The following is a 22,493-nucleotide window of genomic DNA, read 5'->3' as shown; positions in this document are numbered from 1 at the left end:
CACCTGTGTGTGTGACAGCTGCACATTTGTAATACCAGCCACTGCATCCCTGTTCACACTACCTGTGTGACTGCACATTGTATTAGTCAAATCAGTGCATACCTTTCACTTCACCCCCCCCCCCCCCCCCCCAATATGGGCAAAACAGGCAGAGCCAGAGGCAGGCCACCTGGCAGGTGCAGGTCTGTTCGAGGTCATGCTGTCGTGATTTTGTGCGGCCCTGGACCAAAGTACAGTGTTCAGAAGGTACGTGCCATATAACCCCAAGATTGTCAGGATGTAGTTGACTATTTAACACAGAACACCTCATCTTCCTCAGCTTCCGCACGGAACCGTGACATATCTTTCTCCTCCTGCTCTGATTCTGGCACCCCACTTAACACTCAGTCGGCCACCACCACCAAAGTGCCATCATCCCAGGGCTCAGCGGTGTGGACATTTTTTTTGTGTGTCTGCCTCAGATGAGAGCAATGCCATCTGTACTCTCTGCCACCAAAAATTGAGCCGTGGAAAGACCAAGACCTGCGTAGGGACAACTTACTTACGAAGGCACATGATGACAAAGCACAAACTGCAATGGGATGTCCACCTGAGGAAAATCAGCACACAAAAACAAAGCCACACACCGCAGTGGAAGATACCAGGCCACAATTTTTTCTCAAAAAAGGCGATACCCAAACTGTACCGCTATGTTGAAAGGCAGGTGGTGTCATCTCTGGCACACAGCATTGGATCAAGGGTCCATCTGACCACGTGGTCTGAAAAGGACGGTCAGGCCTGCCCGAAGAAGTCAGTCCCCACACACAGCATCTCTGCCTGCCCAAAGACTAAGTCGCTCCTCAGTCCCCACATAGCATCTCTGCCTGCAGGCCGCTTGACTGCCTTCTCCGCCACCACCAACAGGGTCCAGGACTCCAGGTGGATTCCTGAATTTTTAAGCCGCTGCTAGCAGCGGCCGCTAACAAAAACAATAACAATTTTTTTTCTGGTGCGTGTACATGCCTGCCTGATTTTTCTGGCTGCACTGCGGCTGCAACAACAAAACAAAAGGCATGTACATGTGTCAATTCCCCTTTGTGATTGTTACCTTGCTGCGGTGAAGGGGCTTGCGTATCACAATGAAGCAATGACTGCTGGCTATATGAGTGTGTCGGGGGAGGGGGGGCACACCCAAGATAATAAGGTTGTTGCTTCATTTTGGACAGACCAAATTCGATCAGCTGGACAGTCACTGTTGTTCTATCATTGAGCTACCTCAGCCGACCATATGGGCTTGAAAACCGCTATCGCCTGCACTCTCGCCATGGTGCGCACCAGTCCAGCAAGGCCGTCACTATACAAACAGCTGTTTGTGTTGCGTTACACAGCGATTTTTTTGTGTCAGTGTGAAGCAGTACACCAATTACACTACCTGATTGATGTATACACATGCAAGATGTTTTAAAGCACTTTATGCCTTCAATTTAGCATTGCAATGTGAGGTCTTTCCTTAAAACGCTGCTGTGCGTAAAATCCAGATCTTTCCCGGGACTTTTGGTGTGTATCCCACTCCGCCATGCCCCCCTCCAGGTGTTAGACACCTTGAAACATCTTTTCCATCACTTTTGTGGTCAGCATAAATGTTTGTAGTTTTTAAAGTTCGCCTCCCCATTGAAGTCTATTGCGGTTCGCGAAGTTCGAGTGAACCCGGACTTTTGTGGAAGTTTGCATTTGAGGTTTGTGAACCTAAAATTGGAGGTTCGAGCCATCTATACTGAAGACAGCCCAACTAAGCCTGCCAGCCAACTAGCGGGGGAGAGCCCGCGTCTAAATTACTCTGTGCGATTTGATTTTAAAGGAATATGTGAGTGCATTTCAATTTTATTGTTTAATAAATTAAGGAGATTTTACTACTATGAGGAGCTTTTTTATTGAGGTATACGGAAGGTCAAGTGTGCTGAGATGAGGTGTCAGCAGAGGACAACTTTCATAGAGATCGTTGGGGGACGACCCGGGAACGGTCCCAAGGTGTGAATAGACCTAAGTGGAGGTCTCACTACACAGTGAGTGGATCTCAGTATGGTGTGGTGGAGGCTTACTGTCTCTGAAGTTGCTAGAAGTGCTGTGGAGAAGTGACATCAATTGCTGCATCTGTTATCATTGTATTAATGAGACTTTGTTGCTGTCGGGGTATTTCACTGAGGACAGTGATATTTGTAGTCTATGGCAGTCAGGGCCGGGCCGAGGCATAGGCTGGAGAGGCTCCAGCCTCAGGGCGCAGTGTAGGAGGGGGCACACAATTCATTCAGCTGTCATTCCTAATTGTGTTTGAAGCAGTAAGAAATAAGAAAAGGGGATACATGGCAGTGACTGCAAGCCAGATAACTAGATATTAAGGTGTTGGTGAGGTTGTGGGCCCTGTGGTGCCTCTTAGGGTGGCCACTAATGATCCAATCTTTTTCATCCAATCTTACCAAATCTATGTAGTATAAGGGTAAATTGAGTGAATATACTGAATGGATACTTCAGGCAGTTACCTTATATTACATAGAAATGGTAAGATTGGATGAAAAAGATTGGATCATTAGTGGCCACCCTTAGTCTAATAGCAATCAGTGAGTGATGGCTGGGGTGGGAGGGATGGAGGGGCGCACTTTGGTGTCTCAGCCTTGGGTGCTGGAGGACCTTGTCCCGGCTCTGATGGCAGTACTCGGAAATATGTGTACTTCTTAGCGACAGCTGCCGTTAGGGTAGATATTACCCACTTTTCTAAGTTAATCTGCCAAGTGATCAATTGAAGCTGGGCTTCCATGATAACTGGAGTCACCCTCAGTTGATTTAACTGAAAAGGGCAAATTTTTACAACTTGATGTGTATCACATGACGGTAGGTGGGGTTCCTGGGTAGTCACTGGCAGGGTGACTACCTGAGCTATAGGAGTTGTGGGAACCCCCACTTTTACTGTCAAGGTTCCCCTTCTCATTATGCAAGATCTATTTGGACCTTTAAACTCTAGGGACTGTGGAATGCAAAACCCGTAGGTCCAGGGTCCTTCATCCTCCTGTACTAAGGGCGCTATTTTTAAACTCCCCCATTTTACTCCCATCACCCTTCCATCATAGAGAGTCCCCGGGGAGCTACCTGATGTATCCCAGGATTCTACCTCTCTACTCCAAAAAGTCCCCTGATCCATTAACCTCCCTGTCGGTAAGCCCGGGCTGAGCTCGGGCTATGCCGTGCAGGAGGATTTCTCAGGCCCTGCTGGGCCGATTTGCCTAATTTTTTTTTGCAACACGCATCTAGCACTTTGCTAGCTGCGTGTGCACTCCGATCACACGCCAAGCTGCCCCCCCCCCCCAGACCCTGTGCGCTGCCTGGCCAATAAGTGCCAGGCAGCGCTGAGGGGTAGCTCGGGACTCCCAATGACGTCACGATGTCGATGACGTCATGCCGCCCGTCGCCATGGCGACGGGGGAAGCCCTCCAGGAAATCCCGTTCTTTGAACGGGATTTCCTGATCGGAGATCGAAGAGGGTGGGGGGATGCCGCTGCTCGGGACTCCCAATGACGTCACGATGTCGATGACGTCATGCCGCCCGTCGTCATGCCGCCCGTCGCCATGGCAACGGGGGAAGCCCTCCAGGAAATCCCGTTCTTTGAACGGGATTTCCTGATCGGAGATCGAAGAGGGTGGGGGGATGCCGCTGCACATGATTTAAAAAAAATTAAATAAAAAAAAAACTGCTCTGCTGCCCCCTGGCGGTTTTTAATAGACCGCCAGGGAGATTAAACTCATGTCCCTTGCTAACCCTTGTGGACCTCCCCAGAAGAATTCAGTAGGTACTCTTTCTTCTGGGAAATTGATTAGCATATTAATGACAAAAGATGTTCCCAACTGTCCTGATTGGGCCTTTGCCCTTTTGCATGTACCCATTGTACTGCAATGTACCTTTTAACAAAACTTTGGATTGGTGTGTTGGTTCCGGGAGTGTGACATTCCAGAGCAGATTTATGCTGCTGTTCATATTACCCTTCCAGCACACCTGACCCTTCAGACCTTTCACCAACATTGTGCCATGGAATTTGTTTCCACCTGGCACGAGTGACCTTTTCCTCCTTCCCGGTTCGGTCCAGTCGGGCCAATCAGAGGGAAGTGGAAAAGGATCAGTACCTTTTTCTCAAAACATTAACATGCTTGGGCCTTGTGTTCTCATTAACCCCTTATTGTTCATGAGAATGTCCTCTCCTCTGTCTCCTAGGATGAACTGGCAGCCTAGGATCACCATCAGCACGGTACTTTTCATTATAAAAGCACCTCCTTGGGAAAGAAAAACATTAGCAATTTGCATTATGCTTTGCTCGGTCAGTTTTTTTAGTCTCTTTCCGATCTCAGAAATCTCGCTGTTCTCCAAACCCGGATTGGCCTCTGGAAACTGTTTCTTATCCGACTGACATGTCTGTCTCGGCTGCAATCATCTCAGCTTTCTCGATTCCATATTGCCAAACTCCTGAAATCGAAATACAAGCAAATCAATTCTTCTTAATGATTTGGGTTTTGTCCTGCGGCTTGTAGTCTGTACACTTTAGATCAGGGGTCTCAAACTTGCGGCCCGCGGGCCATTTGCGGCCCTCGATACAATATTTTGTGGCCCGCGCCGGCAAAAGCTTCATTACAGTTCGCTTCAGTGCTCCCAAGTAATCCGCCGCATGCCCGCCGCTAAGCGAGGGCTGCAGAGCCCCCAAATCGCCCAGGGAGCAATCCGCCGGCATTTCCTGGAAGGGGCAGAGCTTTCAGCTTCAGCTCTGCCTCTCCTGACATCAATCGCCGCCTCTCCCAGCCCCTCTCTGTGAAGGAAGAGTGAGAGGGGCGGGCAGAGGCGGCGGCACGATTGACGTCAGGAGGGGCAGAGCTGAAGCTGAAAGCTCTGCCCCTTACAGGAAATGCCGGCGGATTGCCCCTTGGGCGATTTGGGGGCTCTGCAGCCCTCGTTTTGCGGCGGGGACATGGCGGATTACTTGTAATGGGAGCACCCCACTGAAGTGAACTATAAGGTAAAATAGTCAAAATAGTTCGCTTCAGTGTGAATTTGATTTTGAAATAAAAATCAATGCAAGGGATGGGGGGGTGGGCGGGTACTGCTGATTGTGAAATCCCTTATGCGGCCCAGCCTCATCCTGACTTTGCCTCCTGCGGCCCCCAGGTAAATTGAGTTTGAGACCCCTGCTTTAGATTGATCAATATATACTGTAATTGATCTCGTTGCTTTATATTCTCATGAACTCTGTTTACTCTTCTTGGTAGACTGGAGCTAAACTCCTCTCCACTACCCAAGTACTATCCTAAGTACTTACCTTTTTAAAATATGCTCCCATGGACTTCACCTTTGGAAGCTCTCACCTCATTGCAACCCCATACCTCATCCCCCCCCTGTACATTCTCGGCCATAGTATGCACAGTGTACGGATGCCACACACCTGTTGCTGCTTTGCAGGTGAGCTTGCAATGCTCTTACTCATTTTCGCATTTACTTACCTAGAACTTCATTGAGCCCTACCAGCTCTGCTAGAAGTCCTGTTTGTTGTACCCTCCAACCAATGTCTGCCAATGCTGCCACCCCCATACTACACGTAATGGCTACCTCCCTGTAGGAAGGTGTGCCTTGCACTTTAAATACACAGGGTGCAGGGCCACACATGCCAGCTTCAGATGCCTGCATGAGAATCCCTGAATGCCCACTTGGTAGGTAGTCCTATGGCAAACACTGTACTGTTACAGTGACACTCCGTAAATGGCAATTCCTTTTTCTTTGTAATTGCCCCATGAACTGCTTTCAGTTCTGTTCTTTGTGCTACACTTGGTAGGAGCTGGAAAAAATATATTTGACCAATCAGTGGACGAGAAAAAACGCACAAACAGCCCAGCATTGACCTCTTTGTCAAGTTCTGGCCCTGTCCACGACAAAAAACGGAAAAAACGTTACCGCTCTGCAGCCGCATCGAAACAAAAAAAACATTCACCGCTCGACGGACACCTGGATTGGTCAACTCCTTTTTTTTCCCCAACTCTGGTACCCCTTATGCACTGTTCCCCCCTTTGCTCTATTGGGAACTTATGCTGCACCACTCATTAAGGTGCCTCACTTAAAGGAATAATCCCATAAATTACCCTGTCCAGATACCCCCCTGATCTGCTTTTGCAAATCACTCCCTAGGAAATATCTGACTTCTATGTGTCTCCATGTACCTTGCTGGAAAACACTTCCTATCGGTAACCAAGCTAGTCTCATAGCAACTGCTTGGTTCCCGTATTCTGGCATTCCTTTCCCCGGGCCCAGACTCTGGGGAAATAATCTGGAATCCAAGATACTCAGTAGAGTGTCTCTTTATCTCTACTATCCCATCTATGTATCTCTCCCGATCAGCTGCCATGCACGGTGCCGTGTGCACAGCCTGACGTGCATCCCCCAGCCCCTCCTAACCCCCCCTGACATGATGGGTGGGGGCGGGCCCTCCCCTCACTGTGTCTCCATTTTGAGCCCTGGAATACCAGACAAGATGGCGGCTATGCAATCTCCCATAGCAACCTCTTAGTCCTATACACGCTTGGAAAGGAAAAAAAAACTGTCAGAAAAAAAACATTGCACACTTCAGCATAGTTACACATTCCAGAAATTTAGCATCCGGCTAGATACACCCTCGTTATCATGTGCCTGCGAGGAAAAACCCTACAAAATATCACACTCATTTGGGAAAACACTCCTCCGCATGAAGAGAAAAAAAGGAGAGCAAAAAAATAAATAAATCTTACAGCTGTTAGCAGACGTCCGCAGACATAAAACACCATAACCAGTAAAATCTCAGTGCCTCAAACTGTTATGCACCGTACGATCTTAGTTACAAAAACTTATTTTGAGAATGACATCAGCCACAGCTGGCACAGCCTGTCTCAACACGCAGCTCCTTACCCCCCCCCCCCCCTTACACTGCTGTATACACTCACACAGACAGACCTAACCTGTCCCTCCACTCTGTAGAATACTAGGAGGGAGGGGGATGCTGTACTGCTCCACACAACTAATAATAAAACCATGTGAAACCTACGCTCTTCGAACCGTGAAAATAACAGGACATATGACACTGAAACCTTGCAGAAATGAAAAGAAAATAACACACTAGTAAGGAACAGCCGGCCTCTCTCTACGCTCTCTGTACTCTCTAGGCTCCCGCTGTACTGTACAGCCCAGAGAAAAAAACACAGGAACAATAGAATGGAAAAAAACACAGTTTACAGCTGTCAAATGGAAAAAAAAACAAAACATAACTGTGCACAGACAAACACACAACCCAGAAACCACAGTAAATCACAGAAACTATGACCACACCACTATGTACTCTGCCCACACTGGATCCCCCCTCCCCTCCAGAATACGCTGGAGGGGGAGAGAATTTTGCAGCCACAAACATAATACACAGACAGAAACTTTAAATCACAAAAAATATTCCCCCCCCCCTCCTTCTGGGGAAGGAATCTTCACATGCAGAAACTGCAAACTCCCAGAGCTGAACACACACTGGAGTTCGCCGCCCACAAAAACACATAGCAGTACCACACACTGCAGAATGAATTATTACTAAATAAACTAAACGCCATACTTGCCTGTTCAGTTGAGACATTCCTCGATTGAAGTTAGACGCTCTCTGCCAGTGAAGTTCATACAGCTTGCGGCAAATTTTCTCCCATCTCTCTCTTGTGTGACGTCACCCTGGAGCTTCTGAGACTGACTTCTGCTCAGTGGACCCTTCGTTCCCCTGACGGCAACTTGCCCCACCGCTGCCTGGGAATGCTCTGCCCTCTCTGGGTCCAGTTTTGGCATCAGCCGTGTGTACAGCACGGCCACCTGACGTCTCATGAGAATCTTTGCTGTTTACTCGAACTTCCGTGCTCCGGGCTCCATCTGCCCTGCACCCCACTTATCTGCTCGATAGGCCTGTCCACGTCTTCTCCGCTGGTTTTGCTGTGAAATTCCTTGATAGACTGAAATCAATGCCCGGCCCTTCTCTGCCTTTTCCTGCTAGACAGCACTGGGTTCACGGCACCAATTGTATGAAACTATACGTTGGTTGCTATTGACAACAACACTACACCTTTATTCCGGCACCAGCAACTCGTTGACAAGAGCTGCAAACACGACTGTCATCACAGCAACAGCATTTGGAGATAGAACTTCTTAGGCGTCCTCAAAGTTTAGGAGTTCATTCCGTCAACATATAAGACATTACAGTTTGTTACATCTTAGCAAATAAGCAAGTAAGTCCGTTGCGTTACAGCTTCTTGTTTCCATTCCTGGTGAATGGTAATCAGGTTCTCTTCTGTCTATACTACGTTACATCTAACTACATAGCCCAGAGGCCTATCTACTATATACTGCTTACAGTTAGGTAAAATGACAAGACATAAAAGGAAAAGGTTCAAGCCAGCTTTACAGGAAGCAAAGAGTTCCCCTGAGTAAGCCAGCTGCTGGTTTAATACTGACCAGGAAATAGTTAAATGTGACATCATCTGAGCCATCCCCTCCAAGCCTACAATTGGCTCAGACCCCTCATGGTGTCATGACACGCACCTAATTCATTAATATTCCGGTTGCTTTCTAACCCAGTTACAAGGAATGCAATATTTGGTAAATATGGGCTATGTTTACTTTTCTGTAGCCTAACTAATCTTCCCCTATGAGAGTCTGACTGCAGCAGCAGCAGCACCTGTCCCTTCACTAATTACTGCAGGCACACGAGTGAGTGAAAAGCCTGACTCTGCCTGCCTTTTATAAGGGGGTGGGGCTCCACGAGGGAGTGTAGCCTGATTGGCTACAATGTGCCTGCTGACTGTGATGTAGAGGGTCAAAGTTGACCCTAATGGTGCACTATGGGGGCGAACCGAAAAGTTTGTGGTTCTCCGCAAACGCGAACCATCCAAAGTTCGCCTGGAACCATTCGCCGGCGAACCGTTCGGGCCATCTCTAATCATTTCTGAAACAAATGCATTGGGCAATTTGGACATGAATGAAAAGAATGATCTAGGTGGCTTCCTGGAGCCGTATTAAAATGATCTTTGAATATGTATGACAATTATGAATATCTGATTTTGAATAAGAATTCCTATTCCCCAATCCGATAGAAGTTAATGTATATAATGTGTAAATAAATTGTTGATTCTCTCTCTCCCTTCTTCTCCATCCTTGGCTCCTTTATATGGATCGGGTTTCTGGTTCTCTGACCCTCCTTTGTCTATACTTCTAATTTTCCTGCTTAATTTACCATCTATGGTTAGTGTCTTGTAGCCCTTGCTTCCGCTTTGTGCATGACTGATAGGTATATGCGTACCTTGTTACGCGTTCCCCAGGATGTATACGCATAGCGTTATGTGGTCACAACAAGTGAATTGGGATATGTGTAGGAGCGTGGCCATTTGTGGATTGATTGGCCTGCCCTTATCCCGCATGTTGCTGATAGACCACGGTGTGTAGCGCTTGCGGATTACGCATACTGTAGTAGGCATGTGCAAGAAGGTATGCGTAGGACTTGCGCCTGAACAGTACTCATGCCATAGTGGGTGCGCGTAACAGGATACGCAGAGGATGGGAGGGGCACCCGGTGATGTCAGACGCCACGCTCATTTGAAAGAGGAGCTCAGTAATGGCGCAGTATACCGGCCTCCCTGCACCCCCAGAATACCTCTGATGATGTGAACCCCTCATGTAATGGCTGTAAGGTAGGGGGAGCGCTCTCTATCGGGGGCCTCCTCTGTTTTTACCATCCTGAAGCACCTGATGGTGCTCGGCCAAACCGTTCGGCCACATGGCCGAATTAAGAGCGCATGGCCGAACGTTCCCCGAACGTTCGGCTAGCGCTGTGATTGGCCGAACGGGTCACGTGGTTCGGACCCTGAATGCGCTCTGATTGGCCGAACGGGTCACGTGGTTCGGCCCGAACGCGCTCTGATTGGCCGAACGGTCACGTGGTTCGGGTAAATAAATACCCGAACCACGTCATATCTCCGCCATTTGTCTGTGGGTTTAGCTTTGGGTAGGCAGGCAGGGTAGTTCGCGCTCCAGCCACGCTAGCCAGGGTCCCCCCAGTCATTGTGTGTCGCTGCTGGGAACAGTAGTACACCGCTCGCTCAGCCACACTATATAGCATTGTGTGTACTGCCACTGTGTACCTCGCTCAGCCACGCTATATATAGCATTAGTTACTGCCACTGTGTGTACACGGCTCAGCCAGACTATATAGCATTGTGTGTACTGCCACTCTGTGTACACCGCTCAGCCAGACTATATAGCATTGTTTACTGCCACTCTGTATACACCGCTCAGCCAGACTATATAGCATTGTGTACACCGCTCAGCCAGACTATATAGCATTGTTTACTGCCACTCTGTGTACACCGCTCAGCCAGACTATATAGCATTGTGTGTACTGCCACTCTGTGTACACCGCTCAGCCAGACTATATAGCATTGTGTGTACTGCCACTCTGTGTACACCGCTCAGCCAGACTATATAGCATTGTGTGTACTGCCACTCTGTGTACACCGCTTAGCCAGACTATATAGCATTGTGTGTACTGCCACTGTGTGTACACCGCTCAGCCAGACTATATAGCATTGTGTGTACTGCCACTCTGTGTACACCGCTCAGCCAGACTATATAGCATTGTTTACTGCCACTCTGTGTACACCGCTCAGCCAGACTATATAGCATTGTGTGTACTGCCACTGTGTGTACACCGCTCAGCCAGACTATATAGCATTGTGTGTACTGCCACTCTGTGTACACCGCTCAGCCAGACTATATAGCATTGTGTGTACTGCCACTCTGTGTACACCGCTCAGCCAGACTATATAGCATTGTTTACTGCCACTCTGTGTACACCGCTCAGCCAGACTATATAGCATTGTGTGTACTGCCACTGTGTGTACACCGCTCAGCCAGACTATATAGCATTGTGTGTACTGCCACTCTGTGTACACCGCTCAGCCAGACTATATAGCATTGTGTGTACTGCCACTCTGTGTACACCGCTCAGCCAGACTATATAGCATTGTTTACTGCCACTCTGTGTACACCGCTCAGCCAGACTATATAGCATTGTGTGTACTGCCACTGTGTGTACACCGCTCAGCCAGACTATATAGCATTGTGTGTACTGCCACTCTGTGTACACCGCTCAGCCAGACTATATAGCATTGTTTACTGCCACTCTGTGTACACCGCTCAGCCAGACTATATAGCATTGTGTGTACTGCCACTCTGTGTACACTGCTCAGCCAGACTATATAGCATTCTTTACTGCCACTCTGTGTACACCGCTCAGCCAGACTATATAGCATTGTGTGTACTGCCACTGTGTGTACACCGCTCAGCCAGACTATATAGCATTGTGTGTACTGCCACTCTGTGTACACCGCTCAGCCAGACTATATAGCATTGTTTACTGCCACTCTGTGTACACCGCTCAGCCAGACTATATAGCATTGTGTGTACTGCCACTGTGTGTACACCGCTCAGCCAGACTATATAGCATTGTGTGTACTGCCACTCTGTGTACACCGCTCAGCCAGACTATATAGCATTGTGTGTACTGCCACTCTGTGTACACCGCTCAGCCAGACTATATAGCATTGTGTGTACTGCCACTCTGTGTACACCGCTCAGCCAGACTATATAGCATTGTGTGTACTGCCACTGTGTGTACACCGCTCAGCCAGACTATATAGCATTGTGTGTACTGCCACTCTGTGTACACCGCTCAGCCAGACTATATAGCATTGTTTACTGCCACTCTGTGTACATCGCTCAGCCAGACTATATAGCATTGTGTGTACTGCCACTGTGTGTACACCGTTCAGCCAGACTATATAGCATTGTTTACTGCCACTCTGTGTACACCGCTCAGCCAGATTATATAGCATTGTGTGTACTGCCACTGTGTGTACACCGCTCAGCCAGACTATATAGCATTGTGTGTACTGCCACTCTGTGTACACGGCTCAGCCAGACTATATAGCATTGTTTACTGCCACTGTGTGTACACGGCTCAGCCACACTATATAGCATTGTGTTTACTGCCACTCTGTGTCTGCTGGGAACAGTAGTACACCGCTCACCCGCAACTGTATAGCATTGTGCTCTGTGTCGCTGCTGGCAATAGTGGTACACCGCTCACCCACCACTGTATAGCATTTCTGTACTGCCACTGTACTGCTGCCAGTCAGCGTGTACTTTAAGGATAAGTGAAATGAGGAAGAAATCCGGTGAAAGAGGGAGGGGCAAGGGAAGAGGTGTTTCCCCTGACGGTTCACGTACAGGCCACAGGGGAGCACCCAAGAAAACCCACTCAATACCGCCCATGTTGTCCAGGACAACAACCCTCACAGATCCAAAAGAACAGGACCAGATAATTACTTGGATGACCTCTCAAGCGTCCAGCAGTGGGTTAAGCAGCACCAGCACATCACGCACGAGGTCCGAGTCCTCAGCCAGTTACAAGGAGCCAGTGGGCACAAAGCTGACACAACCGGCAGCGACACCACGCACACAACTGCCAGATAACCAGTCCGATGAATTACCTCAGGACACAATGGGGTATTCGCAGGAGCTATTCCCAGGCCAACAAACTTCCACCTTTGAAAGGTCAATGGAGGAACAGCCAGAAATGTTGTGCCCGGATTCACAACCATTAACTGTGGGAAATGCACCGGGCACTGAAATACAACAAGGCGAGTCCGAGGACTTTGAAACCCAAATCCCAGAGCAAGTTGGGCAGGAGGGGTTGCAATTGCAGGAGGTCGGCCGAGAAGCTCTGGAAGACGATGTTGGAGTGAGCTGCGCAGAGGTTGTTCTGGGGAGCTCTACTCCACGGCGGCGGCCCCCCACAATGACATATGACGAGTTTGAGGAGATGGAAGAGGAGGGTATGGACAATGTGGACATAGACCCAGATTTTTGTTTGTGAACGAGAACATCGCCGTCGTAGCAGCAGCACAGATGAGTCTGTTGAAGAACCCACTGCTGCACGAGTTCGCCTTGTGCCACAAGGTAGGCGGCGCGCTATTTCAGGCACCACAAGCGTGGAAGTTCAAGTGAGAGGCAAAAGAGGCGCAAACAGAAATCGCCAGCAAGGCAGGTGCTCCAAAGTCTGGGCTTTCTTTGAAGACTGCACTGAGGATGTTACCATGGCGATTTGCAAGGTGTGCAAGACCCGCCTGAGCAGAGGGAAAAGTATTAACAACCTCTCCACCACCAGCATGAGCCGCCACATGCTATCCAAACATCCCACTCTGTGGGCAAACTCGACAGGACAGGGTACCAGCAACACTGCCTCCCTTGGGTTCACCAGACTCACCACCAGACCCGCCTCAGCAGCAGCAGTAGCCCAGCCATTGCGTGGTTCACAACATTCACAAACATTAGACGACGCTGACACTGTCACTTTCCGGAGTAGTGCTCTTGAGGTCTCCCAGTCTTCATCAAACACAACAACCAACAGCCCTTCAGTGTGCAGCCCTACGGTTCAGTTGTCTGTCTCGGAGATGTTTGAGCGCAAGAGGAAATTGCCAGCAAATGACCTCCGGGCCGTGGCAGTAACAGCCAGCATAGCCAAGCTTCTGGCCTGCGAAATGCTGCCATATCGAGTGGTGGAGACAAACAGCTTAAAGGGCATGATGTCAGTGGCCATCCCACGTTACGTGGTTCCCAGCCGCTACCACTTTGCACGCTCTGCAGTGCCTGAGTTGCATGAGCACGTGGTCAGCAAAATAACCCGAAGCTTGAAGAATGCCGTTGCCTGCAAGGTTCACCTCACCACTGACACCTGGACGAGTGCGTTCGGCCAGGGTCGATACATCTCCCTTACCGCGCACTGGGTGAACCTTGTGGAGCCTGGCAGCGATTCCTCACCTGCTACGGCGCGGGTGTTGCCCACGCCGCAAACAGCTGCACCGCCGTCCCTCCCACTGGATAACAACAGCAGCACCTACCTCTCTGACTCCTTCTCCTCCAACGCATCTCAAAGCTGTACCTCATCCGGAAACGCTAACCCAGCAGCAGTAGGATCGTGGAAGCAGTGCAGCACAGCTGTTGGCATGCGTCAGCAAGCGTTGCTGAAGCTGATCTGCCTTGGGGATAAGCAGCACACAGGGGAGGAAATTTGGAGGGGAATAAAGGAACAGACGGATTTGTGGCTGGCACCGCTGGACCTGAAACCGGGCATGGTTGTGTGTGATAATGGGAGTAATCTCATTCGCGCTTTAAGGTTGGCTAAGCTGACACACATCCCTTGCCTGGCGCACATGATGAACCTAGTAGTTCAGCGGTTCCTGAAGACATACCCAGGCGTGGCCGATCTTCTGTTGAAGGTGCGACGAGTGGCCAAACATTGTAGAAATTCAAGTACTGCTTCGGGGGCACTCGCCAAGATGCAGGAGCGCTTCAATCTCCCCCACCATCGCTTGCTGTGTGATGTCCCTACGCGCTGGAATTCTACGCTGCACATGCTAGCCCGCTTTTGCGAGCAGAAGAGTGCAGTGGTCCAGTACATGACGGCGCAGTACCGAGGCGCATCCGGCCAGCTGCCAAGCTTCTGTGGATCCGATTGGGCCAACATGTTGGACCTCTGCCAAGTCCTCCAAAATTTTGAGCAATCCACGGTGCTTGTGAGCAGTGACAACTCTTCAGTCAGCATTACCATACCACTGCTGTGTTTACTGAAGAGGTCAATGTTGAAAATCAAGGAAACAGCTGTCATGATGCAACTGGGGGAATCTGAAGGAGAAAACGATCAGCGTGATGGTACCAACATCAGGCCATCCGCCTCAGGAAACGCTGGCCCCAGCAGCTATGACGAAGAAGAGGAGGAAGAACAGCTGGAGTTGGAGCTGGAATTTCCTGCCACCACTGACGAGGGCCAGAGCGGTGCACGTTGGACTTCCACAATTCAGCGCGAATGGTCAGCAGAAGCAGACCAGGAAGAAGGTGACGACTATGATGCATCACAACAACTATCACAACGCTCACAAGAGGATGATGACTGGTAGGACTCTGGCACACATGGCTCAATTCATGCTAGACTGCATTGAACGCGACCCACGCATTGTGCGCATTCTGGACAACACCAATTACTGGGTTTATACCCTTCTGGATCCACGGTACAAACACAATGTTTCAAAACTGCTTGAAGAAAGAGTCAGACAGGTCAAAATGGAAGAATACCAGCAGGCCCTTGTGGAGACTTTAGAGAGGAGATTGACATCCTCCCCCTCCTCTAGCCAGTTGTACGCCGACAGACTGACTTCCGCAAACCCAGGACGACCAGGAGGGCAGCAAACAACACAAGCCGCAGCTAGTGCCCAAAAGGGAATGGTATCGGCAGTGTCCTTGGAGTGGGAAAATTTTCTGACACCCATGCAGCAGCAGCCCACAGAACAGCAAGCGTGCAGATCCACCTCCAACACCGATCGCCTGGAGAAGATGGTCAAGGACTACATGTCAGATGGCGTAGCTGTGTCTAACAATCCATCTGCACCCTTCAACTATTGGGTATCGAAGCTAGACACCTGGCACGAACTGGCAATGTACGCAATAGAGGTGCTGGCTTGCCCGGCAGCCAGCGTTATGTCAGAACGCTGTTTCAGTGCTGCCGGAGGCATCGTCACAGATCGGCGTATCCGCCTCTCCACAGAAAATGCAGACCGTCTGACTCAAATTAAAATGAATCAATCCTGGATTGGAAACGACTACGCAACAATCCAGGACCCCAACCAAGTAACATGACCAATGAACATCTGGGATGGTTTAGCGTTTCCGGTCCCTGTTTATTGAACCTCTCATCTGTATTACATTTATGACTGCATGGCGGCAAAAAGCATTGCTGCTATATCCGCACGCTTTTTGTCCTCACGCAAGGCCTGTGTTGTTGTGTCTCAAAAAGCGTGGCCTTCTCCTCCTGCGCCTGCTCCTGTTCCATCACGTCTGCTGCTGCTGGGTTAGCGTTGCCGGTCCCTGTTTATGGAACCTCTCATCTGTATTACATTTATGACTGCATGGCGGCAAAAAGCATTGCAGCTATATCCGCACGCTTTTTGTCCTCATGCAAGCCCTGTGTTGTTGTGTCTCAAAAAGCTTGGCCTTCTCCTCCTGCGCCTGCTCCTGTTCCATCACGTCTGCTGCTGCTGGGTTAGCGTTGCCGCGTGGTCCCTGTTTATTGAACATCTTATCTTTATTACATTTATGACTGCATGGCGGTAAAAAGCATGCTATCCGCACGCTTTTTGTCCTCATGCAAGGCCTGGGTTGTTGTGTCTCAAAAAGCGTGGCCTTCTCCTCCTGCGCCTCCTCCTGTTCCATCACGTGTGCTGCTGCTGCTGGGTTAGCGTTACCGGTCCCTGTTTATGGAACCTCTTCTCTTTATTACATTTATGACTGCATGGTGGTAAAAAGCATGCTATCCGCACGCTTCTTGTCCTCATGCAAGGCCTGGGTTGTTGTGTCTCAAAGCGTGGCCTTCTCCTCCTGCGCCTCCTCCTGTTCCATCACGTGTGCTGCTGCTGCTGCTGGGTTAGCGTTACCGGTCCCTGTTTATGGAACCTCTTCTCTTTATTACATTTATGACTGCATGGCGGTAAAAAGCATGCTATCCGCACGCTTCTTGTCCTCATGCAAGGCCTGGGTTGTTGTGTCTCAAAAAGCGTGGCCTTCTCCTCCTGCGCCTCCTCCTGTTCCATCACGTGTGCTGCTGCTGCTGTTGCTGGGTTAGCGTTACCGGTCCCTGTTTATGGAACCTCTTCTCTTTATTACATTTATGACTGCATGGCGGTAAAAAGCATGCTATCCGCACGCTTCTTGTCCTCATGCAAGGCCTGGGTTGTTGTGTCTCAAAGCGTGGCCTTCTCCTCCTGCGCCTCCTCCTGTTCCATCACGTGTGCTGCTGCTTCTGCTGGGTTAGCGTTACCGGTCCCTGTTTATGGAACCTCTTCTCTTTATTACATTTATGACTGCATGGCGGTAAAAAGCATGCTATCCGCACGCTTCTTGTCCTCATGCAAGGCCTGGGTTGTTGTGTCTCAAAGCGTGGCCTTCTCCTCCTGCGCCTCCTCCTGTTCCATCACGTGTGCTGCTGCTGCTGGGTTAGCGTTACCGGTCCCTGTTTATAGAACCTCTTCTCTTTATTACATTTATGACTGCATGGCGGTAAAAAGCATGTTACCTGTGCAAAGAAACATGACATTTTCAGCATTTAAAAGACAGTTTTTCCTTTGAAACTTTACAATCAATTTTCTCAAAAAATATAAGCTCTTTTTCAAATATTTTTTTTTCCTCTTGTACCCACTCCCAAGGTGCACATACCCTGCTAATTTGGGGTATGTAGCATGTAAGGAAGCTTTACAAAGCACGAAAGTTCGGGTCCCCATTGACTTTCATTATGTTCGGAGTTCGGCGCGAACACCCGAACATCGCGGCGATGTTCGGCGAACGTTCTCGAACCCAAACATCTAGGTGTTCGCCCAACACTAGTGCCCGCCCTGGACTTCTTTCTGAACCAAATTGTATGCTGAGAACGGAAGAGGCACAGTGTGACTGGATCCAAGCTGTGGATATTTCACATGGTCTGGTTTGGATGCCGAGTGGTGGTCTTTTTTTTGCTATAACTACCATACTTTGATTAAAAAAAACTAACAAACATATTGGTGCTGCTCTCCAGGCTGCACACCCCAGCTCTTCCAGATGTGTAAATTACACAGGGGCCAGCAGGGGCCCTAACCATAATAAACACCTTACTTGGCTATAATATTGGGTGTCTAATGATGCTTACACCCACATGTACTAGGCCCACATCAACACTGATGGGAGCCTCATCTGTAAATACTGTAACACGGCCAATGGAGCCAGTATAGAGCCTGTATTAGGCTAGGATCACAGTTTTATACAGAGACTCATCTCATGTTAATCCCTCCATAGCTCTCCATTCTTTTCTGGCTATGCTCCTCCTCCCAGCAGCTCCTCCTCCCAGCAGCTGACAGACCGGTAGGCGGGACATGGAGGTCCTCTCCTCCCTCCACTATTACTAAGCGTATGGAAAGTGTCCTGGGATTAGGTGATTGGACGGGTGACAGCTCGGATGTAGAATAAAGGGAGGAGCAAATCATCGCTGGTGTGCTCTCAAGATTTTCATTGTACTTTTGACCCCAATGCACTTTCATTACTTCAGTAGTGTGAGCACAGTGGGCTGTGTGTGTACAATATCATCCTGCTCATTATTGTGTACTAGCTACTGACCCGGCGTTGCCCGGGTATGTATTTGGGCTGGTGTTGGCTCCGCCCACTTTTTCTAACCGTAACACACAAACACTCAATAACAAAAAAATTTTTGTGAGCTTTGGCATCAATAATTTGTATATTCCCATAGAAATTAAATCATATTAATGGTTTGTGACTCCACCTCTCTCCAGCGTTTGGACCCCAATGACCAACTATAGCAGGTTTGAGGCATCTGCTATTAACAGTGTAATGATGGCAGCAATTTAAATATTCCCCTTGAAAATCAACAGTTGAATTTTGATTGGCTATAATAGGCTCCACCCTCTTCCCTGAATATTAACCTCAGTCACCTAGTGACCATCTTTGGCTCTTCCCACTTTTTGTACACTGGACACACAGTCACTCAGTGACCAAGTATGTGAGCTTTCAAGTCCTTGGCATCAATAAAAACAAATCTGATTGGCTGTTTGTGGCTCTGCCTCCTTTTCTTAGTTTGAACCCCAGTGACCCAATGACCAACTGCACCAGGCTTGAGGCTTGTGCCATTAAAAGCACAAGAATAGCAGCAATTTTAATACTCCTTTTGAAAATCAACAGGTGAATATTGATTGGCTTTTTAAGGCTCCACCCACTTTTCTGAATATTAATCCAAGTCACCCAGTAACAAACTGCAAAATTTGTGAACCCTGCAATTAAGAGTGAAGAAGGTGCTACAGTTTATATTTTCCCGGGGAAATCTGTTTTTGACTCCACCTAGTTTTTTGTAACCTTGACACACAGTAACTCAATGTCCAAGTTTGTGAGCTTTCAAGTTCCCGGCATCAAAATTGTGTAAATGGAAGCAGTTTATCCAGCAAAGAAATCTGATAGGCTGTTTGTGGCTCTGCCCCTTTAGTGAATTGGAACCCCAGTCACTTAGTGACTGAATGTAGCAGGTTTGAGGCCTCTGCCATTAACCGTGTAAGAATGACAGCAGTTTCAATATTCCACTTGAAAATCAATAGGTGAATTTTGATTGGCTCTTGTAGGCTCCACCCACTTTTCTGAATATTAATCCCAGTCACCCAGTGACCAACTGTGTCAAGTTTGAGAACCCTGCCATTGACAGCGTAAGAATGGCTGCAACTTACATTTTCCCATTAAAAATGAATGGCTGAAATTCGATTGGCTGTTTTATGCTCCGCCCACATTTCCTTGATCAAGTGACCAACTGTGCCAAGTGTGGGGACTCTGGCTTGATTACTGTGAGAATGGCAGCCTTTTCCATTATTTCCATTGACATGAATGGGGAAAATCTGATTTGCTGTTTGTAGCTCCGCCCAGGTGTGCAGGGGGGACCCGAGACCCCCAGAACATATCATCACAGGTAGTAAGGGATCTGTGTACCAAGTTTCGTTCAAATCGGTCAAGCTGTTTTCAAGTGATCGCGACACACACACACGCACGCACGCACACACACACGCACGCACACACACGCACGCATGCACACACACGCACGCACACACACAGGCACGCACACACACACACACACACAAACGCACACACGCACGCACAAACACACACACGCACGCGCACACACGCATGCACAAACACACGCGCACGCGCACACACGTGCACGCCCACACACACACACACACACACACAGGCACGCGCACGCACACACACACACAGGCACGCGCACGCACAGGCACACGCACGCGCGCACGCATACACACGCGCACGCACACACACACACGCACGCACACACGATTTGATATATATAGATTTACACAGAGCTGTCATCCTCTGCAGTACATAATATATTTATTTACGTATGTATATAGTCACGTCACCAATAGGGATGATCAATGAGATGCAAATGTTTCCAAAATTATGCAAATTTTTATACAAATGTATGCAGCTTGAAAATGGACCAATCAATTTTAACCCAGGTTTAAATTGATTGGTTCATTTTCAAGCTGCATACATTTGCATCAACTTGCATTTGCATATCTGTGATCATACCTAGTCACCAACTATCCCTCAGGCCTCAGAGAAGATAACAATGAGAAATGGCCCGAACTGTTCACCGGCAAACAGTATTCTGCGAACTTCAGCTGTTTGCATCTGTGCCGAACAGCAAACATTTGGCGTTTCGACCCGCCCCCCCTATATATCATCAGCTAAACTTTGACCCCTTACCTCACAGTCACCAGACACATGGCAGCCAATCAGCTAGCACCCAGTGTTGCCAACTCATCCCTTTAATTACTGACACATATGAATTATACAGGTTTTGTGGCTAGGTAGATGCAGTTAAGGCACTGATTATGTTCAAATAGCCCCAGAACCTGTATAACTTAGATGTGTCAGTAATTAAAGGGATGAGTTGGCAACACTGCTAGCACCCCTCCTGGACCTCCCATTCCCCTATCAAAAAGCAGTTGCGGTGGCCATATTGGATTCATTCTCTGCTGGCTGCTGACTTTTAGTGAGAGCAGGGTCAGACTTGCTGCAGATAGGTAGGGAAAGCATTAGCTAGGCCTGTGTTCTTGTTCCTCACTTGCTGTGAAAGCACCCCAAACAGCCCATTTGAGGGCTAGCACATCGGCCTCCTGTGTTTTTTGTGTGTGACACCCCACAGCCCACTGACACCCAGAGCTGTGTGCACAAAACTGCTACTGTTGTTGCCTCAGTTGTCATTGCACACACAGAACCACTCCTGTGTATTATCATTTCACTGTATTCTGATAGCACTATTGCATTTCTCTGTGTGAGACACTCCACAGCCCACTGACACCCAGAGCTGTGCACAATGTGATTTCTGCCCTTTAGGGATTAAAACCCAACATTGCATCAACTCTGTAAATGTAGGTGGGACTTTTGGCATGGATCCCCCTCTGGTACACCACAGTCCAGGTGTTAGACCCCTTGAAATCTTCTCAATCACTTTTGTGGCTAGAAACAGTCTTTGTAAGTTTTAAAATTCGCCTGCCCATTGAAGTCTATGGCTGTTTGCCAGATTCCCCTGTTCGCGAACATTTGCGGAAAAATGTGATGTTCGTGACATCTCTAATAACAATCCAACCCCCATCATAGACAGTCATTGTCTCATGTTCCCATTGTAGTCTTTGTAGTATGTTTTTCAGAGGGAGGAGGATACCGCAGATAATAAAAACTGATTAGGTGGTTGCCCTTGGTAATCACGGCACCAGCGATCATCTGATGAGACTGCACTTACTCTTGTATCAGCTGGACCTTCACACAGCTGCAGCTGTATACACAGACCAGAGACTCTCTGAGGCCATTGTTGTATTTTATCAGTATAAACGGTGTATTTCCATGTGTGCCTTAATGGAAAAAGTATGTCTGGACATTTATGTTGCTATGAGAGATTTGCAGTGAATCTAGTTGATCAGCCGGGGCCTTGAGCAAAGCCTGTGTTTCATAAATGACTTTTTACAACCACACACATCTGCATATGAGTAAATAAACAGCAAAGACAATGGCCTCATACACTGACCCCAGCCCCCGCAAATGGCCATTGAGGAAATGGCTACCCAAGCTGAGAGGAAACTGAGTTATCTGGTTTGTCAACACAAGAGTTTCTGGGAAGGACATGTCCTCTTTCAACTGAAACCAAATAATTTCTACAACCAGGTTTGAGGAGCTTGTAAATCTGAAATGGCGAAGGGCTGTGCTAACTGCAAGTGGACTAGCTACAACAACCCCAACAGGTTCCTCTCCTCCCCCAGCTGCTAAGGGCAGGAACTATTGATGTATAACACAGAGGAGGGGTCTACATACCTGTGGTGTCCAGATAAAAGACTTGTTTTTGGGAAGCTCTCTCTCTCTCTCTCGGAATGCTGACATGGACTGTGGGATAGAACAGCTTTTTTCCTCAAGTGGTAGCCATACTTAATGCTGAACCACGTTAGAGCTGCTATGACTTGATAGTAATCAGCACAGAACTGAAAATGAACAATTCTCACATTGCTTACTGCCACTATACTTATAATGTCCTTGACTTGTAATATACACACTGTCTGTCCTTGTATTGCTTTTGTTTGTGTTTGTTAAGCAACTGCCAAGACAAATTCCTTGTAGGTGCAAACTTACTTGGCGAAAATAAATTGATTCGGATTCTGAAAGGAAAACAAAAAAAAAATTCTGAAAGGGGTTCAGCTAATGAAAGTATGTGACTGTGCCTAGGGTATATAGAGCC

The 22,493-nt window shown here is 48.4% G+C and overlaps 1 protein-coding gene across 1 annotated transcript in view; it reads right to left on the bottom strand.

Moving 5' to 3' along the window:
- Positions 1-22,493, bottom strand: part of LOC137535444 (zinc finger protein 208-like) — a 195,524-nt gene that overhangs the window by 16,611 nt on the left and 156,420 nt on the right. The gene's annotated exons all lie outside the window — the stretch shown is intronic.

Source organism: Hyperolius riggenbachi, chromosome 10 (assembly GCF_040937935.1).
Source record: "Hyperolius riggenbachi isolate aHypRig1 chromosome 10, aHypRig1.pri, whole genome shotgun sequence".
In the NCBI taxonomy this organism is placed as follows: Eukaryota; Metazoa; Chordata; class Amphibia; order Anura; family Hyperoliidae; genus Hyperolius; species Hyperolius riggenbachi.
Note: the sequence above shows the minus strand (reverse complement) of the source record. Positions and strands in the feature narration are given on the sequence as shown.